This window comes from Sarcophilus harrisii, chromosome 3 (genome assembly GCF_902635505.1).
Source record: "Sarcophilus harrisii chromosome 3, mSarHar1.11, whole genome shotgun sequence".
In the NCBI taxonomy this organism is placed as follows: Eukaryota; Metazoa; Chordata; class Mammalia; order Dasyuromorphia; family Dasyuridae; genus Sarcophilus; species Sarcophilus harrisii.
Genome location: NC_045428.1, coordinates 193,095,532 through 193,122,692, shown reverse-complemented (window position 1 = coordinate 193,122,692; position 27,161 = coordinate 193,095,532). Strand labels below are relative to the sequence as shown.

The 27,161-nt window shown below is 34.3% G+C and overlaps 1 protein-coding gene across 7 annotated transcripts in view; it reads left to right on the top strand.

Annotated features, from left to right (window-relative positions):
- Positions 1 to 27,161, top strand: part of CDKL5 (cyclin dependent kinase like 5) — a 261,926-nt gene that overhangs the window by 114,225 nt on the left and 120,540 nt on the right. The window contains exon 1 of one of the 7 annotated variants that reach the window (XM_031958922.1): positions 12,815 to 12,996. The exons of the other annotated variants lie outside the window; for them this stretch is intronic. The gene's annotated coding sequence lies outside the window, so the exon portion shown is untranslated. Of the gene's footprint in view, positions 1 to 12,814; positions 12,997 to 27,161 lie in introns of those variants that run through there. 7 annotated transcript variants of the gene reach the window in all.

Below are 27,161 nucleotides of genomic sequence, written 5' to 3'. Positions count from 1 at the left end.
TAAAAAAATCAAAACTTTTACTGAGCTTATGATTTTGAACTTGTGATTGTTATATTCTTCTGCTAAGATTTTTTTGTCTTCTTTCCTCTCTTATCATTGCTAAATAAAATTGTTTTTGACAGATTTGACAGATATCAATAACTATTCCAAAGTGAAATGTTGAACATATTTAAGTCCTTGCAAGATGTGAATAAAGTGAAAGAAATAACATATACCTGGAGCCAGTCAAGCTAAATGGGAAAACTGTTAGGAATATCTAAGGGAGGGTGTTTTGATATTGCATCAAAGGAGACTTTCTTTCTTTTTTATTAAAGCTTTTTATTTACAAAAAATATGCATGGGTAATTTTTCAACACTGATCCTTGCAAAAACCTTCTGTTCCAAATTTTCCCCTCCTTCCCCCAATCCTCTTCCCTAGATGGCAGGCAATCCAGAACATGTTAAATATGTTAAAATATATATTAAATCCAATATATGTATACATACTTATACATTTATCTTGCTTCACAAGAAAAATCAGATCAAGAAGGAAGAAAAAAAATTGAGAAAACAAAGTGCAAGCAAACAACAACAGAGAGAGTGAGAATGCTATGTTGTGTTCCACATTCAGTTCCCATGGTCCTTTCTTGGTGCAGATGGCACTCTTCATCACTGAAGAAGTGGAACTGGTTTTAATCATGTTATTGTTGAAGAGAGCCATGTCCATCAGAATTGATCATTGTATAGACTTATTGTTACTGTGTACAATGATAGGAGACTTTCTTTAAAAAAAAAAAAATGGATTGTTCCAGAAACAAAATTGCAGATACTATGATAACACTTGGGTAGATACTTCTGGTGTAAGCAGAAGAATATTCTTCTTTTACTTTTAAAAAGATGGTTTTCATTTGTTTTTGTTTGTCCTTCTTTTTCAAAGAGGACCAATAACCAGATTATTAGCTGTCTGACATATGATATATGATTTTTGTAAAAGATCTTGTACAGAAATTGACATGACCTTCCCCAATAGATAAATGGTCAAGGGATATGAATAGACAATTTTCAGATGAAAATATTAAAGCCATCCATAGTTTTGGGAAAAAATGCTCTAAATTACTATTTATTCGAGAAATGCAAATTTTAAAAAACTCTGTGATATCACCTTATACCTCTCAGATTGGGTAAGATGACAGAAAAAGATAATGATAAGTGTTGGAAGGGATGTGGGAAAATTGGGACACTAATGAATTGTTGATGGAGTTGTGAGTTGTTCTCTACAGTCATTCTGGGGAGCAATTTGGAACTATGCCCAGAGGGTTATAAAACTGTGCATACCCTTTGATCCTGCAGTGTTTCTACTGGGCCTGTATCTCAAGAAAATTATAAAAGAGGAAGAAGGACTTACATGTGCAAAAGTTTGTTTTTTGTGATTGCAAAGAATTGAAAGATGAGTAGATGCCCATCAATTGGTGAAATTAATGGAATATTATTGTTTTATAAAAAATGAACAAGCTGATTCTTAGGAAGGCTTGGAAAGATTTACATGAACTGGTCCTGAGTGAAATAAGCAGAACCAGGAATACAAAGTACATAGTAATAGCAAGACTGTGCGATGATCAGTGACCAAGGCAATCCCAATAAACTTTGGATGGAAAACGCCATCTGTATCCAGAAAAAGAACTGTGGAGACTGAATATAAATCAACATATGCAATGTTCACTTTTTTTCTTTTTCCTTTTTTTTCCTTCTCTTGTGGTTTTTTCCTTTTGTTCTGATTTTCTCTCCTAATATGATTCATAAGAAAATGTTTTTTTTAATGGATGTATATGTGTGACAAGAAAAAATTTTTTTAAAAATAAGAAATAAATAAAATTTTTAAAAAGATGTTGACATGACCAAATAAATGTTCAAGTTTGTTCAAGATTGTTCTAGAACTATTAAGATAAATATCCTAATATCAGAAAAACCTTTTTGAATTCTTTTGCATTTGCTAGTTTAGATGCTATTGGAAAGCTTAAATATTCTAAAGTGATAGAGTAGGAAATATATTAATTAGAGGGGTATGTCCATTTCTGTGAGTAATTGAGGTAGGCTAGAGGAAGGGAAGGGAACAAACATTTATATAGGCTCTACTATCAGGCAATGTGCTAAATCCTTTTCTACAAGTATCTTTGATCCTCACAACAGCCCTGCAAGGGCCTATAGGCACTGTTGTTATTCCCATTTTACTATTGAAAAAACTGAAGTAGGTAGAGGTTAAGTGACTTGCCCAGAGCCACACCATTAGTAAGTTGTCTGAGATTGGATTTGAACTCACAAAGATTCTGATTCCAAGCCAGCTTTCTGTGCACTACGTCACTACCTAGTTATCCTAAGGAGGAGTCGGTCATGGGAATTTACTTAAGTTGAGAAACTGGGAGGTTTTTTTTTTTGTTTTGTTTTGTTTTGTTTTTTTTAATAAGGGATATTGATATTCATATTGAAGTTCTCCTAGTGAGAGGGCAGGAATTGAGGAAGGAGGACTATGAACCAAGCACTGAACTCTTTGAGGGATGAAGGGAAGTGTCCCATAGATAAAAACTTGAATCTTGATTGGTTTGCATATGGATTGAGTGATCCTCCAGATAAAAGTTACTGAATGATGGTGACATCATTGACTTTAGTGGCATTGGTGGAGCAAAGAATATTCCAGCTCCTCTCTCTTGAGAAGTATGGCTTGGGAGATGTATAAATCTAAGATAAACTATTGCTAGAAAGGGTAGCCAGAGAGCCTGTTACTAGGAAGAATACAGGAAAATATTGAAGAGGAAAGCATATTTGTTACTTATCTAGCAATCATTAAAGCTGCCTGGTTTGGGGGGATGGAAATAACGGTATAAAAAAGCAAACAGAAAACAAGTTCTGACTTAAGATAGTCTCAGAATTATTGGTTTTGGGAGGGTATGTTGGAGTGAGCATCTCTGTTCTAATCTCTTCATTATTCTCATTCCACCTGTCCTGCTGTCATTGTTATTCTTAACCCTTACCTCAGCCATTCCTCCTATTGACTCACCCATGCTCTGTGGCCACAAGATATCTCCACTAGTTTCCCAAGTAATACTGGAAGTGATTAAAGAATATTTGAGGGGAAAGAGCAAAAAGTTGAATAGTTGCTCAAAGGACAGGACTAGAACTGTGGAGGTCACATAGTGAAGAAAAAGAAAAAGGCTGAACCAATTCAAATAAAATAAAATGAAAACGTGGTGATGATATGGACTCTGGAGCAATCTCTGGTCACTAAAATAAGATTGTATTGTCTAGAAGTGTGGTAGTAGGATACTTTTTGGTGCTGAAGATGCTTTTTTGCATTTATAGAATCCTGGAAATGTCTTTCCATTCTAAAGATAATATTATCAAGTGGATTTTTATGTTCCCTGTAAATTGTATACTTAACAGCCAAGGTAACTCATACGAAATAATTTTCATCCTTTTGACTTTTGGAAATATATGGAAATTCATAATCCTTTTTTGTCTTTTTAAGAACCAAATATCTGAAATTGAGGAACATATTTTGAAGAATTTGAGAAATATTTTTTGTTTTATTTAAGTAAAATTATTTATTGATTGATGATTTTTTCCCAGGAAATGCAGATAAAACCATGATATATTTTATAATTTATTTTGTTGAGCATTATTTTTCATCACTTTAGACATTTTTTTTCTTTTTTGGTGGAATTGGATATTCTTTGACAGTACTTTTTGAATTTCTTTGTAGACCAGTTAGTAAGTAAATCTAGAAAACAATTGTTATTAATTTAGTGTTCAGAAATTTGTATCTGTGTGCTTTAAGTTAACATTGAAATAACTATTTTTGCTAAGTTGTAAAACTCAGTTTTATCTTTTAAAAATAATCACATTGAAAATCTTATATTGAAGTCTTAATTACATGATGTTTCTTTCATTAATGTTTGTAGGGGACCCTGGGTTCTTGGGGATTCTGCTGATGGAGCTAAAAATTCTTAAAAGTTCTAGCCTACTGGAAAGGACAAATTTATCTGAGAACAGTTTATTTTTTTTAATTTAAAAAAATTTTTTTTAAAAGTTTTTTATTTACAAGTTATATGCTTGGGTAATTTTACAGCATTGACAATTGCCAAACCTTTTGTTCCAATTTTTCCCCTCCTTTTCCCCATCCTCTCCCCCCAATGGCAGGTTGACCAATACATGTTAAGTATGTTAAAGTATAAATTAAATACAATATAAGCATACATGTCCTAACAGTTATTTTGCTGTATAAAAGTGTACTATTAGCCTGTGAAGGAAATCAAAAGTGCAGGCAGACAAAAATATAGGGATTGGGGATTCTATGTAATGGTTCATAGTCATCTCCTAGAGTTCTTTCACTAGGTATAGCTGGTTCAATTCAATACTGCTCTGTTGGAGCTGATTTGGTTCACCTCTTTGTTGAAGAGGGCCACGTCCATCAGAATTGATCATCATATAGTATTGTTGTTGAAGTATATAATGATCTCCTGTTCCTGCTCATTTCACTCAGCATCAGTTCATGTAAGTCTCTCCAGGCCTTTCTGAAATCCTTACTGAACAATAATATTCCACAATATTCATATACCGCAATTTATTCGGCCATTCTCCAATTGATGGGCATCCACTCAGAGGGCTGCCACAAACATTCGTGCACATACAGGTCCCTTTCCCTTTAAGATTTCTTTGTGATATAAGCCCAGTAGAAACACTGCTGGATCAAAGGGTATGTACAGTTTGATAACTTTTTGAGCATAGTTCCAAATTGCTCTCCAGAATGGCTGGATGTATTCACAGTTCCACCAACAATGTATTAGTGTCCCTGTTTTCCCACATCCCCTCCAACATTCTGCGTTATCTTTCCCTGTCATTCTAGCCAATCTGACAGGTGTGTAGTGGTATCTCTGAGTTGTATTAATTTGCATTTCTCTGATTAATAATGACTTGGAACATCTTTTCATATGGCTAGAACCAGTTTCAATTTCTTCGTCTGAGAATTGTCTGTTCATATCCTTTGACCATTTATCAATTGGAGAATGGCTTGATTTCTTATAAATTAGAGTCAATTCCCTATATATTTTGGAAATGAGACCTTTATCAGAACCTTTGACTATAAAAATGTTTTCCCAGTTTATTGCTTCCCTTCTAATCTTGTTTTAATTAATTTTGTTTGTACAAAAACTTTTCAATTTGATATAATCAAAATTTTCTATTTTGTGATCAGTAATGATCTCTAGTTTTTCTTTGGTCATAAATTCCTTCCTCTTCCACAGGTCTGAGAGGTAAACTATCCTATGTTCTTCCAATTTATTTATATTCTTCTTCTTTATGCCTAGGTTAGGTCAGGAACCCATTTTGATCTTGTCTTGGTGTACGGTGTTAAGTGTGGGTCTATGCCTAGTTTCTGCCATACTAATTTCCAATTTTCCCAGCAATTTTTGTCAAATAGTGAGTTCTTATCCAAAGTGAGTTTTTGGGTTTGTCAAACACTACATTATTAAAGTTATTGGCTGTTTTGTGCTTTGAACCTAACCTATTCCATTGATCAACTAGTCTATTTCTTAGCCAATACCAAATGGTTTCGGTAACCACTGCTTTATAATATAATTTTAGATCTGATACAGCTGAGAACAGTTTATAAGTATGAAAAGATTCATCACCTCAGGTGGTAAAGTTTTTCAGCTGTAAGAACTTAACAGACTATTCGTTAAGATTTAATTGCAATAATTTTTTGTTTTTCTTCCCAAGTTATTTTTATCTTTTGAATCCAATTCTTCTTGTGCAACAAGAGAATGTATGGTTCTGCACACATATATTGTATCTAGGATATACTATAATATATTTAATATGTATAAAACTTCCTGCCATCTAGGGAAGGGGGTGGAGGGAGGGAAGGGAAAAGTCGGAACAGAAGTGAGTACAGGGGATAATGTTGTAAAAAGTTAACCATGCATATGTTCTGTCAATAAAAAGTTATAATAATAATAAAAAAAGAAAAAAAAGATTTAATTGCAATATACTTCTCTTTAAGAAGAGTTCAAATTGATAAAAATCACAGATCCTTGAAGCAAGTATGTTGAGATAAGTGTGATATAAAACTGTTTTTGAGATGTGCTTTTTAAGAAAGTGGGAAAAGTTTTATATAGTTCATGAATAATTATAAATGAACTACTAGAAGGTTAGAATTTCTCCCTTCTTCCCACCTCCCCTCACCCCTTTTCAGTTTACCACTCCTTTTCCTTTCTGGATCTTCTTCCCTTACTTCTCCCTCTTTTCCCTCTCTTTTTGTCTTCTTTCCCCTCTTTTTAATTATTGTTTATTTTATTTGTTTTAGAATTCTAAAGAAAGCTTAGTCTTGGTTAGATCTCACATATATTAAGAAGACCTTTGATATATTCAGGATCTGATCTGGGCTGGCTTGCCCCTCCCTTAATTGTCCCTGCCTTCTGCCAAGAACTCTAACTCAGTAGGTTTGCCAGCCTCAGCTTTCCTGGTAGCTGGGATTATCAGTTTTAACCACTAGCTGGGCCATTTCTGTCTTTGAAATATCTCTTGAATCAGTTCTTTCTTTTCTGCTGTTACTATTAAAAAACTTAGCACAGGGCTCCAAAATATTTTCCTTTGACTTCAAATAGTACTTTATTTTCCCCATATGTTTTTTTTGTGTGTGTGTGTGTGTGTGTGGGGAGAGCGGTGGGTTTTGAGATAATACATTTGCTTTTTTCTATGTATTTATTTGTTTGTTTTTATTAAAGCTTTTTATTTTCGAAACATATGCATGGATAATTTTTCAACACTGACCCTTGCAAAACCTTGTTTTCCAAGAGGGTGATATATTTGTAAAGTACTTTCCGAAATTTTAAAGTCCTGTCTAAATGCTAGCTATTATGATGATATTTTATCCATTATAGATATTGTCTGGTGGTATATATTTTCAGGTATGTTATCCTTGTGTTCCCCTAGGGTAGACTCAATGTTAAAATTATCTTTGTTATTTTCTCTACCTTCAAATTACAGTCTTCTCAATATTTAATGGTATTTAAACAGTTGAAGGTTGTATAATTGAAGATTGGGTTGTTGAAAGGTTCATTTCTGGCCTTACCTAACCAAGATAACTAATATCAGATCCTCACAATGTTACTTATTACTTTGACTTCATTTACACTTAGCTTTTATTCTAAGAAATTTTCTCTAATTGAAATAGGGAATTTATTTTTAAAGGAAGAGTCATTAAATCAAGAAAATAATTAAGCTTCATTATTTAAGTGGAAATTTTTGGCTTTAAAATTCATAACAGGAAGTTTTCTCTAGAAAATATTGTGGTCTCTTTATTTTGATTACTTGGTTTTTGTGGGATGTCGATTTCAGCCAGATTGAAAGAGATTTTGGAGGGGACAATGAAAATGTTAAATATCCTCATTAAAATTATTTAAATGCATAAATTAGTAAACACCATTTAAAAAGTGATGTTTTGAAGTGGAATTACAAAAGGACTTGATTTGAAATAATATGTATATTTTATATGAAATGACTACTATTTAGTTATTGCCCTTTTAAAGGAAAATTATTGCAAGACTATCATAGATGTGTCTTACCTTGTTTTCTGCTCAGAAATATTTTAAAGATAAGTGATTTAAGAGCAACAAAGTATAAAATGAAATCTTATCATCCACAAAGATATGTTAGTTACTACATATCTAAATTAGTATAATAATCTTATAATTGGATAGGACTTTGTGGTCAGAATTCTGACTCCATTACTTCATAAATAAGAGTTCAATGAGTGGCTCATAGTCACTGATTGTAGCCTGTCCATTTAACTTTTTTTTTTTTTTTTTTTTTTTTTTTTATTTAATAGCCTTTTATTTACAGGATATATACATAGGTAACTTTACAGCATTAACAATTGCCAAACCTCTTGTTCCAATTTTTCACCTTTTACCCCCCCACCCCCTCCCCTAAATGTCAGGATGACCAGTAGATGTTAAAATATATTAAAATATAACTTAGATACACAATAAGTATACATTGTCCATTTAACTTTAAACCCACTGTCCTCTCCCCTGGGTCTTCCTTCTTCTTGTACATGAATGACTTTGTAGTACTCAGTGATTGTAGTGAGTAAATATTGTTCTTTTCTAAAATAAAATATTTAAAAATTATTTGTAAGTTCACTCTGGGTATTGAATTTTATTTTTTGTTGAATACAAAGGTAAATCTTAGCATGTTTCTTAGTGCATGTATATTGTGTGTCATAAACAAGCCAACTATCAGCAAATTAGTTGATGATACTTTTGTTGATATTTCTGTTTTCCAGTTAGTGATTTATTTACTATTGTTAGAAACTTAATAGAATTTTTTTGTTAATTTGTTAGCACCATTTTGCATTTTGTCAGGGACAATACATACTCTTTTGGTATATTTATAACTCCTATCTAAGACAGCAAATTTACATTAAAGAAACAGGTCACTAAACTGAAAACAGGCATATTAGCTTAGGCAAGATTTTATAGATGGAAGTTGGTCATTAGGTAAGCAGGGACAAATCATATTAGTATAGAAGTCAGGATTTAGTGTTGGACTTTATTTTTTAGCTTTTTATTTTCAAAATATATGCATAGATAGTTTGCAACATTCACCCTCGCAAAACCTTGTATTCCACATTGTTTCTCCCTCCTTTATTCTCATTCCCTCCCCTAGATGGCAACTAATCTATGTTAAACATGTGCAGTTCTTCCATATATATATTTCTACAATTATCATGCTGCACAAGAAAAATCAGATCAGAAGGTAAAAAAAAGAGAAAGAAAACAAAAAGCAAGAAAATAACAAAAAAAGTGAAAATACTATGTTTTATCCACATTCAGCCCCCATAGTCTTCTTTCTGGGTATAGATGGCTCTCTTCATCACAACGCTATTGAAATTGGCCCGAAATATCTCATTGTTGAAAAGAGCCACATTGGAAAGGATTTTAGAGATTAATTTGTTGATTAGTGTCCTTAAGCCCCCATTATTAGAAATTACTTTATTTTCTAACTTAGGGGAAGCATTTAGAATTTTTAAATTTAGCCCCTATACAAACTGAAATTTAAAAAGCTATTTCTTTGGAAGTCTGAGGCTATTTTCAGTATAGGTGTGTCCTGCTTTTAGAACACTTAACAGGTGAAAGATTGAACTTTTAGATATAGTTTAGTAATTTAAGTTATATAAAAATCTGTTGAGGTGGTAAGATGAATGGAGATAAAGTTTTAGGGCAAGTTATATAACCATAAAGTGTGGTCTCAGAGTTGATGTCAACAATAATGCTAATAATGATATGTTTAATGATGGAAGAGACAAATATATACATTCTTTCCAAGTAACAAAGGACTCTGAAAAATTGCTCACATGCATGATCATAGAGCCATCCCTGGTAAATTTTTAAAAAGCAGTTTTTCTATTTACAATGTAATACACAGGAACCAATAACCATATAAATAGGACATAAAAGATTACATAGAAAAAATAATCCTTTCTAGACTAAAGAGAACAGAAAAATGAGAAAGTATTTTTAAAATAACAACTCTGATATCACATAGCAGTCTGTGTAGTGTATCCAAAACAATTCTTGGAAATTTTATAACACTACCTGTAATGAGAGAGAAAAGATTCCAAATGAATTAGGTGTGGACTTAATGATATTAGAAATGGAATAAAATGGTAGTTTAAAGAAAAGTAGAAAAGGAGAGAAAATATTAAGAACAGGAATAAATAGAATAGAAAATGCAAAAAAATCCTTTGAATTAATAAACTAAATAGAGTTTAAAAATCATCTCAGTAAACATATTGTTCAGCATCCTTGGAAAAGGCAAAAAATTACCTCTGCCATTTAAGAAACACACATTCTGTCAGGAGGTTAGAATTAATACACACACACACACCACACACACACACACACACACACACACACACACACATATGCACGCGCACACGCATGCGCAAACTTAGGTCTTTCTGGTGGTATGTTAAAAATGACACCAGTGCATCTAAGAAGCTACAGTTGAGCTGAACCTTAAGGAGACTGATAAATCCAGTCATTTTCCAACCCTGCCAATCTATCAGTGAATATTTAAAAAGCTCTTGCTATATGTCAGACATGGGACAACTGTGGGACAGTGTCTAGAATGCCAGACCTGGAGTCAGGAAGATTTATCTTTTAGAGTTCAAATCTGGCCTTAATCGCTTCCTAGCTGTGTGACCCTGAGCAAGTCCCTTAACCCTGTTTGCCTTAGTTTCTTCACTTGTAAAATGAGCTGGAGAAGGAAATGGTGAATCATTATTTTTGACAAGAAAACCCCATGTGGGGTCCTTCAGAGTTAGACATGGCTTAAAATGACTGAGCAATAATAAAATGGACTTAACTGGGCATAACCCAGTTTAAGAACTGTGGTTATGAAAAGATGAAAGACAGTCTTTGCTGTTAAGGAGCTTATTATCTAATGGTGGGAAATATGCATTTAACTATATAAGAAAACTCTTTACAGGATAACAGGTAATAATTAAAAACGGGTAAAAATTAAAATAATTTCCTTTCTTGGGAAAGACTTCCAGTAGAAGGTGGGACTTAAAGGAAGCCAGGGAGGTTAGAAGTCTGAGTGGAGGATATCAGGAAAGGGGTTCCTGCCAGAGACAGAGACTAGAGCCGAGAGATGAAGAGTTTTTTTTGTGGAACAGGCAGAAGGCCACTGTCTGTATTGGGGAGTAAAGTATAAGAAGAATGGAGAGTAGGAGGTGGGGGAGACTATGTTATGAAGGCCTTTGAATACCAGAGGATTTGGGAAGCCACTAAGGTTTAAATAGGGGGTGACAAGATGGATGACATTTAAAATGGCAGATATTTTAGAAAAGTCACTATTAATGCTTGAATGGAGGGTAGACTGGGATGGAGAGAGACTTAAAGCTGGTCAACTTATTAACAGACTTATGCAGCAGCCAATCTGTGACAATGAGGGCCTGCAGCAGAGAAATGTCATTGTTAGAAAAGGGAGCAAATTTGAGAAATGTTGAAAAGGTGAAATCAGCAGACCTTGAAAACAGCTTGGCTATGGGGAGGTAAGAGATAGTGAGGAATTCAGGATAACTAAATTGAGAAACTGAGGTTGGTATTGCCTTCTACAGTAATAGAGAAGGTAGAGTTTTGGGGAAAGATAATAAGCTCTGTTTTGGACATATTGAGTTTGACAGTTGCTAAACATTTATTTTGAAATATTTCAGTGGTATTTCGAAGTGGGAGCTTGGAAGTTCAGCTGAGAAATTGAGGCAAGAAAGCTAGATTTGAGAATTATCAATATAGAGATGATAATTAAATCCACGAGAGTTGATGAGATAATTGAGTAAAATAGTAGGGAGGGAGAAGGGAAAAGGACCCAGTACAGAGTGTATGACCTGTTAGAGAGTCCAGCAAAAAAGCAGAGAATATTAGCAGTAAGCAAAGGGTTCAGGGAAAAAAAAAATCATCCCAAAAACTTAGAGAAAAGGGAGTATCAAGGAAAAGAGAATCATTAACAATGTCAGAGTCTACAGAATGGTCAAGAAGAGTGAGGATTTAGAAAAGGGCTTTGGATCTGGTAACTTTGGAGGAAGCAATTTCAGTGGAATGAGGAAGTTGGAAGTTAAGTTGTGAGGTTGAGAAGAGAGGCTTTTGTAGTTGGCCTTTTTAAGGAGTTTAGTCACAAGGGGACAAAAGAGATATAGGACAGTAGTTATCAAGAAAGAGTGGATCAAGTAGGGATTTTTTCAGGATGGGGAAGACATAATTATGTCTGTAGGCAATGGTAAATAAGCCAGTAGAGAGAAAGAGATTGAAAGAAATAGAAAGTTGTCCATAATATATTTTCAGTGTCATGTACTATCATCTTTTTTTTCATTATAGTGTTAAGAAAATGCTCATTTTGTTCCATAAATTAAAAATAAAATTTAAGAAAAAAGAAAGTAAGAGAATAGGAATGACAGAGGGGGCAAACTATTGGAATAGAAAGGATGAAGTGGGATTACTTGGGAAGGCTATATTCTGGCAATCCTTGACTTCCAACTTTTCCTATTTGAACTTTGAACTTTCAGTCCTGCTATCCTGTGCTGTAGTAACTAAGATTTTGCCTTGGCTTGCCTAAAACCAGGATATATTGTCCTTTCTAAACCAACCCTTCTATTACTGTCTCTCACTCTCTCCCCGCACACCTTATAAGTTCTCTTTAACCATTACAACAATCTCCCTGTGGACAGTGGACTATTTTGCCTTGCTTACATTTGTATCCCTATCACTTTAAGCTCAATGCTGATATATATTTAGAGGTTAATAAATACTGTTTCACCCATTCAGTCATTTACAAGCTATTAGCAAACTTAATTATTTTTGAAACATAGAAAACATGTCATCAAGATTATAGATTATAAATTGTCTAAGTGATTGCAATAAAAGGAAATTAAAATATTTTCAAGAAATATATAAAGCTATATGATAATAAGTGGCAAAATTTTATGTGCTGAGTATAAATACCAAACTGATACAATTCACCAAGCATTGATTAAGTGCCATCTATGTGTCAGGCACAAACATATCTCATATTTGACAAGAAAGAGTTCCCCAGAGTAGAAACATATATGTATCCATGCATGTATATATAGGATGTTCCAAAAGTCTTAGTGCAGTTTCATTACATTCTGCTTATTCACATACATATATATATGCACATATATAGACATACAACATATTTATATAAAAATCTATAGAAAATAAAAAATGGGAAAAGCAATTAACTTGAAGCAGGCGAAGAAGGTGGTTTCTTGTTTTAATAAATTATTTTTTCTTAACGAGATACAAAGACAGTAAGTACTGCAAGTGCTGTCAGTACCTTTAAAATTTGGTTCCCTCTAAATTTGTGCCCTTCTAAATTTGGTGTCCTAGGGCAAAGCTCCAGTCATTTCATCCCTGTTAACAGCCATGGATTTAATATCAGGTAATGCCAAGATCCCTTCCCCTCTTCTTTTTTTCTCCTTTCTCTTCTTCTGGCTTCTTATCTTCTCTCTATCCCTTTCATTCTTTGGCCTTCCTCCTTTCTTCTCTTCCTTCCATTGTATCCTTGATAATTCTTGATCTTTTATTCCTCTGATGAATTTTGCCATTTTTTTTTTTTTTTGTCTATAGCTTTATAAAGTTTCCCTTGTGTTACATCGAATAATAACAGACCTGTAAAATAATTTGGGTGATACCACCTTTTTTATTTTAGTATGGCACAACCATGAACACTATTTCGTAAAATGTTTGTCTTTTATTTTTATAAAAGTTTTCTTTTGTTGTTTTATTTATGAATCTTAGTAGGGTAAGTCGCATTGTCTCAATCTGTTTTTCTGTGAGATTCTAGATGTAATTCTTCATATCTTTTACGGGTTAGGGTTCAGAAGAAGACTATGTGCTAGATGCTCAATATATTGGAGGAAGAGAGAAAGAGAACTGGAGGTCATTAGATGATAGTAGCAAGTATCTGGAAAATATGGAACAAATTTTAAAGGCAGAACTTCTAGATGATACAGGGAGAGGGATTTTGCGAAAGTTTCTTTGGGGAGTGAAGAGTATTTCCTGACCTTGTGTATCTAGAAGATAGAAGAAATATGAAAGCAGTACAGAATCATGAGATTCACAGCTAGAAGGAATGGACCTTCAAGGACATTTTGTCATAGGATCATAGATTTAGAGCTTTTAAAGGTCCTAAAATGTCTTTTAATCTAACCCTCTTCTTTCTTGGATAAAAAAATGCAAAGAACTTTATGACTGGTTCAAGATAAAATAAGTAAAAAATGACAGAATCAGGATTTGAATCTGGGCTTCTCCTGACTATAAATGTAGGGTTCTTTCCACTGAGTAGATTGCTAGTACTCTCTTCCCCTGAATTTACTTTGTTTTTTTGGTTTTGTACATACTCTTAACTTAGCTAACCTATGTCTTCATTGATTCACAGCCTCCCTCCTGCCCTGAATTGTGCTCTCCCCTTCCCAGTGATTGTGAGCCTACTATGGTCATCATTCAGACTTTACTGCCTGACCTTGACCCTGGCCCAATCCCTTATTTCCATTCTCCTCAATTCACTCTACTTAGTATCATACACTAAAGCTATATCTACTCAATCCACTAAGTGCTTTCTGCAATAAGTTTTGTTTTCATCTTACATCTCTTTCTTTTTCTCCCATTTATGGCTCTTACTGAGACCTGATTCCCTCTGATGGATGACACAGCCTTCTTGGCCATCCTTTCTAATACTGACTGACTGACTGCCTTTTCATTCATTCTTCCTGACTTGCTGGTTCAGGTGGAGGAATTGAAATACTACTTGATCCCCTTTGCCACTTCTACTCTCTTCTTCTATCACAATCACTTAGTAACCTTTTCTTTTTTGAGGTTCATTTATCCTAATTAAAATTCTGGTAGCTGGGGTTTTTTTTTGTTTTTTTTTTTTATAATCTTTCTCATTCTGTAGGATACTCTACTTTTTGCTCTGTGAGGTCAGTGCTTCTTCCTCCTCAACTCCTTCTTTTATGTTTGAAAACTTGGAACATCAATATTGCATAAGTATCACTCCTTCAGATACTCAAATTTCCCATTTCCTCAATTTAATGATTTTCTATCACCTATTCCTTATTCTATATTCTTGTCATCACCCACAGATCAACATCTCTATGTTGATGAGCTCTAAAATTCCTTTTTTTCTTCAGTCTATTAACATTTTATCTCTTCTGTCTTGCAACCCCTATTCCCTGGTCTATGTCCACACTGAAACCTTTGATCATTGACTTCTTCCTATCCCCCATTTCTCTTTTATGCCATTACTCCTGCACTAGCTACTTCCCCCCCCCCCCCCATCATGAATCTTTGATGAATCAGTTGAATTTTTCACTGTGCTCTTGAGTTCATTGCCCCTTTATTCTCTGTAGCAAATTTACTTTACCAAACTTCAGCTTTGGGTCACTATCATGGTCCACTGCTTTTGCTCCCACATATGTTTGTTGTTGTTTAGCCGTTTCATTTATGTCTGGCTCTTTGTGATCCCATTTGGAATTTTCTTGGCAAAGTTAGTAGAATGGTTCTCCAACTCATTTTACAATTGACAAAATTGAAATAAACAGGGTTAAATTACTTGGCCAGAATCACATAGTATGTGTCTGAGGTCAGATTTCTTCCAAACCTGTTCATTCACTTCAGAGCACCCATGGCTCAACCCTCGGCCAAGTTTCTCATTTGAAAACCATTTACTAAAGAAATGTAAACTACTAACTAAGAACTTTTTTTCCTCCTCTTCCTCATTTTATATCACCCAGGTACCTTCAGGAGGTATCTTCTTGCCTTGGAAGAGAAACTTTTGTAATTGTCTATGTGACTTAATTCTAATCTATTTTCTCCAAAAGTTTGTCTCATGCCATCCCCATCCTGTTACTTATGTTCAGTTTCTTCCTCCCCTTGCCTCCTTGTTCCCTACAAACTTACCTTTGTTACCCCTTTCCTTAAAAAAAACACCCCTTATCTCTGTTATTTATTGTCTTCTTTTTTTCCTCTGTATTATGACTCAACTCCTTGAGAAAGCTATCTACAATAAGTCCCTCTACTTACTTTCTTCTCTTAACTCCCCACAGTGGAGTTTCTGATCTCATCATTTAGCAGAAATGATTCTCTCCAAAATTACTATCACTCCTTATTTTTCTTCATCTTCATTCATTCTGACCTTTATAGCCATTGACTCTGTCAATCACTTTTTTCTCTTCTTTCTATGTTTTTTCTCTGGTTCTCTTCCTACTTGGTGATAACTGTAAGTCACATCTGTTAATTGGGGATGGTCCAGAGGGCTTTGTTCTGGCCCCTTTTCTTTTTGTGTACTATTTCATTTAGTAATCTTATCATTTCCTGTGAATTTAATTATTTTCTCTGGATTGATGATATTAAATCTTTCTTAATATTTTATTTTCCCCCAATTATATGTTAAAACTATTTTTTTTTTTTGGTAAATTGTAAAACAGTTTTAAATAAATGTTTTGGTTTCCAAATTCTGTCCCACTCTCCCTTCTACTTCTTCCCACTTCTTGAGATGGTAAGCAATCTAATATAGGTTTTTATATATATAATATAGAACAATCCCCTATTAGTTATTTTATGAAAGAAAAAAGAGAATGAAAGTGAAAAAGTATCATGCTTCAGTCTGTAATCAATCAATATCACTTCTTTTTTCTGGAGGGGAAAGCATACCTCATGTGTTCTTTGAGATTGTCTTTGATAATTGTATTGCTGAGAATAGTTGTCATTCACAGTGGTGAAACTCAATTCTGCTGTAATGGGGTGGAGGCAGAGTTAATGAAGGAGAGTATTCCAGGAAATCCTTGGAAATAGGGTTGAAGTGTCATGTGTGAGGAATAGAAAGAAGGCTGGTATGGCTATAAGATAGAGTGAGTGATAAGTTATAATGTATAAGAAGGCTTAAAATAGTAGTAGTATTTTTGATTCTAGAAGAACTTTATTGTGTAGTCAGATCTGCTTGAAGAAAAATTACCATAGCAGTTTTGTGGAGGATGGATTAGGAGTGGATTTTGAAACATAATGTTTAGTAGAAATGAAAGAAAGGTAAACAGATTTGAATTGGACTTGGTGCTTATTGTTTATATTCTGAACTGGTGAATGAGACTGTTGTCCCCTAAGAATCCCATCCTTAAAGGTAGTGAGGGAATTAGAAAGAAACTCTGTTCTTAAAGTATTCAAAAGTGTATTCAAAATATTGACAAATAAAAAGAAATATCCTAGAGAAATATATGTTTATCAACTATATTTACCTCTGTCTTGGAATAAGAACTGAAGGGCTACCTAAGCTACATTTCAAGGGAGGCACAATTTGGCTTATAGTCTACACAAATCCTCATTAAAAATGTTATCTTATAAAAGTTCACATTGAACTTTAGGGAAACTCATGTTATATGAAAGGGGTGTGGGGAAAATTCTACTAGTGCAGAAGATGTTGTCTTTTTTGCATAATTCTAGAAGAGTAGGAAGATTAGCCAGTCAGAAGAAAGAGTACTACTAGGAAGAATAATACTGGCTGAGACTTCAGCAGATTATTTCCATCATGTATTGACCCTGCCTCTCTTTCTGACCATGGAACAGTCACTTGAACTCCAAAGGCTCTGAATTCCTCATATGTGAAATGTAGATACTGGACTGAAGGACCTGCCAGTTCTCTACAGAGAAAATAAAATGAAAGATACCACAGGAGAGGAAAAGGGTAAATTACCAATTTTCAAAAAAAAAAGAGAAGTCTTCAAATTTTAGACACAGTGTAACTTACATTACTGAGAAAATTCTATAAGATTGATTATAAATATCTAGAAAAGAAGCAATAATAACTAAGGTTTAGTATGGTTTTTATCAAAAACAGTTCATTCCAGACTAACCTCATTTTCTTTTGTGGCAAAATTGCTAAACTAAACAGAAATACTACCTGGTAGTATACCTGGGTTTTTAGCAAAAAATTGGTGAGAATTTTCACACTATCCTAGACAAGATAGGAAACTATGGATTAGATGATATCACAATTCAATGGTTTCAGAAAATTATAAATGACTGCATCTAAAGAGTAGTTATTAATTGGCTGATGGCAATTTAGTTATAAAGTCTCTGGTGCTGCCCTCAGTATCCAAGATTGACCCAGTGGTGCCTAACATTTTCATTAGTAATTTCATATAAACAGCATATTTACAGGTGATCAGATCTGTACCAATTTCATATCATATCCTTACCACTTATTTATATAACTAGAAGATTGTAGAAATTGAATGAAGCATGCTGACTCCATGATTTGACTTAATTATGGGCCTTGTTCAATTCCCTTTCTATTCAATGATAAGTCTAGTCCAATTTTTGTCTTTTAAGAAAAATTTATTCAATTATAGGAATTGTTAAAAAAATTTATTGCACTGTTTGGATCCACCTTTGTTGGGCTGGGAAGTTTGACCAGTCATACCTGCTGCTTAGAGATCCTTAACGAAATAACTGGGTTATGCTGACCAGAAACTTGATCAGATCCAAAGATTAATCCATGTTCCTTTTAATATAGACACTTGGGAGAGTAGAACAACCCTTTTTCTAGGAAAACTTTTCAGGAACTTGCATCTGTTTACTTTACTTTCACCCAATTTGGAAAATCCCTAAATTTTCTTCACAAATCCTACTTTCTTGGGAGTTCTTTATCTTTTCCAATTCACAAATCCTACTTTCTTGGGAGTTCTTTATCTTTTCCAATTCACAAATCCTATTTTCCTGGGATTTCTTTACTTTTCCAATTCACAAATTCTGTTTATGAACTTCTTGAAGTTCTTTACCTTTTTCAATGCACATTTCAGTAAGTTGTTACTTTCTTGCATAGCTTCTCTTTCCTTTCCCCATTTTTTTTTGTAGCTCTCTTTTAAGATTTTTAATAGTCCCTTTTAGGAGAGATTTGTGTGATAGGAACCAGGTTATATCCCCCTTTGTGGTTTTGTCTGAAGAGTGTCTGCTTTTAGTCTCCTCGGGGTTGAAAACTTGCTCTCTTTCTGTATAGAAGCTATCAATCATCCTTTTGATTTAAAAAGCCTGTAGGGTCTGCCTTCAGGGCAAGGAGGTTACCAGCTTCCTCTGCAGAACAGGGATAGATGTGTATGGACAATAGCTGTCCTGCCAACAGGCTGCAAAGATTGGCTAGGTGCGGGAGTGCTTTGGGAAAAAGTTCCCCACCAGAAGTGATTAGGCTTAGTTAGCACAGGCTGAGCTGTGGAAGTGCCCGGTGAAGAACTGCTTTGTGGATTAGCGACTGCCCTGGGGCTAGAGGCTGAGCAGTGAAAGTGTCACTACCCCAAGCCAAAGCCCGCTGTGGGGCTGTGGGTATTAGCAGCTGACCAGCAAATAGCTCCGCATGTACGGGCAGTGTCTCTACCCAGGGAAGCACAGTCGTGCTGAGGAAGTTCTGTTGCTCCAGGTTAAGTCCCCTACTGTGCAGATTAGAGACTACCCCAGGCTGTGCCCCCCTGTCATGTCGATTTGTGACTGCCCGGCCTGTGCTGCAGAATGTAGCTGCACAGCTGTGCTGTGGTCTGTGCTGAGTCACTTCTGGTTTTGGGTGGGTATAACCAGATCTTGTTAGGTTCTGGCATTTTTTTAGAGTACCCTCTACCTTTGGCTTTAATTTCTCTGCTGGTCTGCTGCTTTGGGAGCAGAGCAGAGCAGTCATCCTATGGCAGAGTAGTCTCTGTAAATTTTCTAACCACGGAGGCCACCGCCACACAGTCTGCTCAATATGCTAGCCTCTAATTATCTCTGTTTGTGCTGGTCTGTTCCCACCCCTCAGGACAAACCTTTTCTGGCAGTCTTCCAGATTATCTTCGGCTGGTAAGTTGTTGTACTTCTAATCTTCATGAATTTTACCAGTCAAGCGCTATTTTTGAGGCTGAATTTAATAATTGGTTGTGAGAGTATGAGAGGACCTTAGAAAGTCGCATGTGCCTTCTCCGCCATCTTGGCTCTGCTTCCCACTCTTCTGTCATCTTAAACTGCTCTGAGGTCTTTTTTCCTTTTAGGGGAAGGTAGTTTCATCTGTTCTATTGGTTTATCACTTCTTTTGTGAAGTAATTTGAAGACACCCAACTAGCTAGCTAGTAAGAGACATTTAAGTGTGGATTTTTATTTCCCTACTTGTGCCTCAGGTAGCCACTCTGAGAAGATTTTTACTCTTTGTGACTTAAATTCTACTCTTTGACTTTCATTTCCTTTACACTTCCATGATGTCAATTTTGGTTTATGTAAATTTTATCTCAGGAGCTGAATGAAATTGAACTGGCAGCCTCTTACCTACCTCCTTTCCAGTTATGAAATACTTCTCTTACCTACACTTGAACCCAAGTCCATTAACAAATTTCACTCCATAACTTTCACTCCTAATTATTTTTAAGTGATTTATATGACCATTAGAGAGTAAAAACAGAAATGAAACCCTGTCAATTGGCTTGTACTACTAGGCCTCAATTTACTTGGGAAATATATTAATGTAACATTTATTTTTCCATGTCTTGTAGTGCTACAATGAAATACAAAGTAATGTGTTAAAGAAGGAGGAAGGAAAGTATTTATGCTTAGTATTAGTGCTTTTATCACAATTAATCATGTGCTTCTAAATCTATACCCCTTGATATTACTTACTTAGTAAATTATCAGTGAGAATTTATTTTTAAAGCTTTTATCAAGAGAAATTTCCTTTCAAGATATGGTAAGAATAAACATTTTCCCCAGCATTTAGATTATCTTGATATCTTGGGTCATTTGGTTTGAAATGGAGTTCAATTTCTACATAGCATTTGTCACATCCAAAGGCACTAATGCTGATTACAAAGACCTACAGTATTGGGGTATGAAGGTAAGTTATGTATAGCACCTGGTTTAGATTCAGACTTCAGAATTCCTTTAACTTGTATTCCCAACTCAGATCAGAGATTTCTGTTCCTGACCCTAGAATGGGGAAAAAAACAAACAAACCCAAAACAAACATAATGAAAAATCTAGGGAAAACCCATTTCTCTGAGGTTATGTATACCCTCAAGATAGGAAAAAACTTCAGGGCCACCCCATACTCAACTGGCAATGGTAGTCAATCCCAATATAAATGTATTTTTTGAATCTGTAGCTCTGTATTATTCCTTCTTATCTTCTTTGGTTATCAAATAAATTGTACTGTGTACTTATGTTTTACAAATTAAATTTTTAATTTGATATAGGGAAGCTTTCTTAGAAAGGCCACACATTTTCTCAGGAAAACATTTTTGTTGTTTTCATTTGGTAGGTAGTCTTTTTAGATATCTCCTAGATGATGTGTTCAGTACAGTGTCTAGGCATTGTCAAAGATAAAGCTTTAGGATTTGAGGGACGTCAGGGATCATTTAGTTCTTCCCTTTCTCTTCCTCTCACAATCCCTACACATTTTAGAATTAAGAAATTCAAGACCCAAACATCAATAACTCATGCAGATTATAGTCAATAAATAGCAGAGACCAGACCTGAACCCAGTTCCTTTGACTCTGGCTTCTTCCACAGTATCACATGTTCTTTTAATCAATAGTATTTGTTCAGCTTATTAAGTTTCCCCCTGCTGTTGCTTGCTCATTTCTTTCTCTTTTATTATTTTCTTAGCTAAAAGACTGTTCTCTTTTGAAGTTCTTGGTTGCTCCCCTTCTTTTCCTTTTTAAATTTATTTATTCATTTTAGTGGCATATTTAATTGTTCAGGGGAGGGAGAATTAGAGTAGGATTCTTTTTGACTCCTTATTTTGTCATCTAATAGTAATTGTTTCTTTACTATAATTGAGATTTTTGTTTTCTTATACCTAAATTATTTTATAAGCTTTCTGATAGATTTCTCTATTTCTAGGTCCTTGTTTCTCCCACATCATTTCTATTATCTACAGATATCACATTGATTTTCCTAAAACTAGCTTTATATTATCTCACTTTCTTTGGGCTCCCATTACCTAAAGAAGGCAATCATTGTATAGAGTTGGCATTCAAAGTTCTCTACCATTTGGTCCTTATCTATCTTTTTTTGACCTTTTTAAAACTGGTGCTTTATGGAAATTTTTTTGCAAATAATTTTTCTCTTTTATTTTCCCTCTTTCCTCAGCTACTTGTAAAGCCTCATCAGACAACCATTTTGCTTTCTTGTTCTTTTTCTTGGAATGTTTGTTGTTGTTATTGTTGCTGTTACTTCTACAATAATGTGAACTTCTGTCCATAATTTTTCAGTGGCATGTTATGTGCTATATCTAATCTCTTTAATCTGTTTATCATTTCTTAAAATTCATAAGGAATGTTATTTAGATCATACCTATACACTTTAGTTTGTCTGAATTTTGCAATAAGAAATGCTACAGTTCATTTCAGGATTTTTTGTTTTGTTTTTTAACTGACCATATAGAACTTCTCTTTTAGCTGTGAAGTATATAGTCAATCTGATTTCAGTTTTGGCCATCTGGTGATGTCCATCTGTAGAGTCACCTTTTGGATTGTTGAAGAAGAATGACCAGCAGATTATCATGACAAACCTCTAATGGTCTCTGCTTTGCTTCATTTTTCACTCCAGGGGCGAAACTTGCCTATTATTCCAAGTATTTCTTGATTTCTTATTTTAACATTCCTGTCCTTTGTGACGAATATGACTTTATTTTGGTGTTATTTCTAGAAGATGCTATAGGTCTTTATAAAACTGATAAACTGTGACTTCTTTGACAACAAATGTTGGGGCATAGACTTGTATTACTCTGATATTGAATGCTTTGCCTTGGATTCAAATGAATCATTTGGTCATTTTTGAGATTATACCACAGCACTGCTTTTCTCACCCTTTTCTTCTAAGGAATTCTTGCCCATAGTAGCAGATATGGGTATAATCTGAACTAAAGTTACCCATTCCTGTCCATTTAAGTACACTGACACCTTGCTTGACCACATCCAGCTTATTTTGGCTCATAGATATTACATTCTAGGTTCTTAGGTTTAAGTTTTATAGAATCAGACTTTCTTTTCAGTACCATTGGCTAGGTGACCTTTGGCTAGGTCACTAAATTAATACTGAAGCTACTTGTATTTGTGCATTGCTCTTTCCCAGTAGTATATTGGTCACTTTCAGACTGGAAGGGAACATTCTAAGCTACTTCTTCCCTTTCTTATTTTGTGGCAAGTTTGACAGCAAAAGTTCTCTCTGTCTTTGTCTCCTCTTCTTCCCTCTCTCTTTCTCTCCCCCTCCCTCTCTTTATCTCTTTCCCTCTCCTTCCCTATATCTCTCCCTTTTTTCCTTTCTTTCCCTCTTTCCTTTTTTCATCTCCCTCCCCCTTTTCACCCTCTCTTCACCTTCCCTCTCCTCCACTCCTGGTCTTTTCATTAAAAAATTTTGAAAGTCTTCTATTCCATTCAATATTCATTTTCCCTCTCTGACATATTACATTCAGTTTTGTAGGGTAGGAATTTTTGGTTATAATCTTTCCTCATTTGCCCTCTAGAATGTCCTATTCCAAATTCTCCAATCCTTTAATGTCAAAGCTCCTAAATCTTGTGTAAAGGATTACACAATATATGAATTGTTTCTTTCTGACTGCTTGAAGTATTTTCTCCTTGACCTAGTAGCTCTAGAAATTATTCATTCATTTATTTATTTGTTCATTCATTCATTAAAAAAAATTGTATTCCACATTCTTTTCCTTCCTCATATCTGTCCCCACCTCCTGAGAAGATAAGCAATATAATATCAATTTGTATTAATCATTTTAAAGAGCATCAAACTATTCTCAGGTTCTCTAATTATACTTCCTTGGTGATGCCTGATGATGGTTCAGAAGGGACAGATGTATCAACTCCACATGTTAAAATATAAATGGTTTATACTTTTTTAGCTTCTAAGAATTGATCATTCATGTTTGCCTTTTTTTTTTCCTCTTGATAATTGTATTTAAACTTCAGGGGTTTTTTTGTAGCTCTGGTTTTATTTTTTTAGAGGAATACTTGAAAGTCTATTTCGTTAAAGGCCTATTTTCCCCTCAATAGTCAATGAACATTTTAAATGCTTGCTCTGTTGCCAGATATTATCCTAAGTGCTGGAGATATAAATAAGAAAAGATATTAAAAGGGAGGTAAGAGCAAAACCCAGTAAAGGGCTAATGGGGAATCTGGAAAATCTGAGCCTTCTATAAAGGGATGTTTGGGAGAGGTTTTTTTCTCTATTCTCTAGCCTTCCAATCAGAGAAGAGATATCAGAGGGGACTGAGAAGATTGTTGTTTGTAGTTTTTGAAGACCAGTGAGGTTACGAATGAATAAGTAATTGATTAACAAAACTGAAGAAATCTTGAGGTAATGAGCTTATCCTTGAGGAGGCATGACATTTATGGAATTGAAACTAAGAAGAACAGCTGATAGAGAATGAAGATTTGGCTGGAAATTCAGAGTCCTCCATAAAGGGAAGCTATGGCATTATGTTCATTTTTGCCAAAAAGTTATTCTTGGTTGTAAGCCTGTATATTTTTTGCCTTCTTAAATGTCATATTCCAAGTTTTGCTCCTTTTTAGTGGTGGCTGCTAAATCACAACTGTGGGTTCCTTAGTACTTAAATTTTTTCTTCCTTTCTGGCTGGTTATAATAGTTTTTATTTGACCTAGAAGATCTGAATTTGGTTGTTATGCTCCTGGAAGTTTTCATTTTAAAGATTTCTTTCAGGAAGTGACCAATAAGTTTTTCTTATTTCAATTTTGCCCTCTGCTTCTATATGTGGGCTGTTCAAGATTTCTTTCAGTATAAGGTCTGGGCCTTTTTTTAGTCTTCTAATTTTTTTTCTTCTGTTGTTCTTATTTCTTTTCCAAATTTGTTTCTTCTATCACTCATTTTATTTGTAAAAATACTTTTTAAACTCATTTCTTACCTGTTGCTTCATTTTTTCCCTAAGAATTTAATATACTTTGTGGGGAAGGGCAAGGAAAGCCTTTGTTTTTTTGAAAGGGAATGGGGAGACTTTATTTGGAGATGTTTGGAGAATTCTTTTCTTTTGGGTTTGTGTCTTGACTGTTCCTGTCATCATAATTGATCTTTATAATGGAATTCTTTTTTTCAAATATTTATTCATTTTTCTGTCCTACTTCTTGAGTTTGAGCTTTATATTAGATGGTGTCTCAGCTTGTTTATGGAGAAAATGACTAGATTGTCTAGTTGCTGTTTTATTGAAGGACTTACTTAACCATAAAATAATTTTAATATAGTTGTATGTTAAAGGAGATAACTGGTCTATGAAAACTAGTTTTCATAGATAGACTTACGAGAAATTTTAGTTGATAAAAATAGGTTGATTAACAGCTTAAATCATTTAAAAATAATAGATTGTTTTATCAAGCAAAAGGTTTTCAATTATATACATTGAGAAATTCTATCTCTGGAAGTTTCTTTGGTCACCCTGGCAAAATTATTTCTTCTTCCTCTGGTATACCTATAATATTTATTTTCTGGATTGCTTATTTCACACATCCTTTACAATTTGTAGTGTTCCAACTATCTGTTTTTATTTGTATTTATTTTCTTTATATTTATTCTGTATCCTGAATACAAATGACTTTAGAATAGTGATTGGGGTTTTGTTTTTTGGTTTTTTTTGGGGGGGATATTATTCCCATTGTCTAACATAGCACCTAGTACTTATACTATAGTAGGAATTTATTAAATTCTTAATGGTATTTTTTATCATTTCAAAGCTAAGTGACAGACCCTTGAAGCCAAAGATTGCAATGTACTTTGCTTGCCAGCTAACTTTATATTGTATTTAATGTTTTCCCCCTATTTCATAACAGTATTTATTATTTGATCCTCATAGCAAATCATGAAGTAGGCTTTCCCCTTTTTATATGAGAAAACACAAACTCAAGAGATTATGATCATGCTCAATCAAAGTTGCTTTATTTAGTGAAGTCAGGATGACACACCTAATGGGTCCAAGCTTCTGTTTGTCATACCATATTTATTGAAGTATTGAGTATTTTCTGAAGTTACCTCCAGATAAGCATCTCATTCATTTTGCCAAAGCATTCGTGATTTGTAATCTGGTGCCTTTGTGCCTTTTACAGCATCACTTCATAGTTTCTCTTTCCTCAAATGCTACATTCTCATTAAAGCCAAACTTTCCTCTTTCCCATTCTGACCACATGTTGCATTTCCTATTTAGCCAGCTTTCCTTGTACACTTTGCATATACCTGAAATGGCCTCCTTCCTTTATTGTTGTCTCACTTACTCCTCTCTTTAAAGCCCATCTTAGCACTTCTGTGATTCACAAGTCTCAGACAGCATTTTTGTTTTTTTAAATTCTCTAGCATACTTATAAAATGTTGTGCATCTGATCTCAGACCCTTTCTAGCTGTGTGGCCCTAGGCAAGTTACTTTATCCTCTTCACTTAAGTTTCCTCATCTGTAAAATAAGCTGCAGAAAGAAATGGCAAAGCATTCCAGTATCTTTGCCAAGAAAACTCCAGATGGGATCGCAAAGAATCAGACATAACTGAAAAATGATTGAATAGCAGCAGTAGAAAATGAGAGAGCCTTTGACTAATTGATCTTCAAGGTCCTTTCCAGATTTGATTCTATGATTCTTTTAACTGTAATATTTTTCATACATTGTTAAAAATTTTAGCTAAATGAAATACAGGATTTTATTTCATATGGTAGCATCTTATATTTCTTTGATACTATCTAATTTTTTCCCCTAAGCAGTCCTGTGATATTAGTAGAACAGATTATCACTGTAAAAGGAATACTGAATAGAGTGTTAAGACTTGCAGGAAGAAAGACCTGGGTTTAAAATCCATCTCCAATACTTAAGTGCTGTGCAACTATGGAATAGGCAATGAACTTTTCTGAGCTTTGGTTTCATTGTGTGTAAAATGGAGAGAATGCTGATAGTACTTACTTTACAATGTTGTGAAGCTCAATTGAGATGATAAAGGCACAGTCTTCTACAAGTTTTAAAGCTTTTTAAAAGTTCTATTTGATGGTGCACTATTCCTTTCTCTTGGGGGAGATTCTTCTATAAGGAGCAAATGTACTCTCCACTTCAGAATAGAGAGCTCCGGTGTTTAATTTATGTATTAAATCTTTAATAATTTAAGTTCAAGTTGTCATCCTTCAAATTTTATGTTTAATGATGCCCGAGTACACAGATATAACAAGTAGCAATTGAATTGGTTGAAATTAGGCTTTGCCCACAAATGTGGGTGGTTAAGTGACAGACAATATTGGAAAATGCTGAGAGAATATTATTAGAGCAGAGAAAAATTTGATGCAGTCAGAGTTATCCTGGCCATGGAATGCTGGAGAGATTTCTGATCCCTCTGTGAGATTCATTTGCAATCTGAATTTTTACAAGTCATGTAAGATTTTTACTCTTCATTCTTTTCTTCTGTAAGTTGAATGCACTGGATTAGAAAACTTTTGAGGGTCCTTTCTAGTGCTGATGTTCTGTGATAACATTTTTACTTATTCTTAGTTGCTTAACTTTTTCTTATATAACATCAGCTTTGGAAAGTGCTGTCATTTTTGTATTTTTTTTTTTT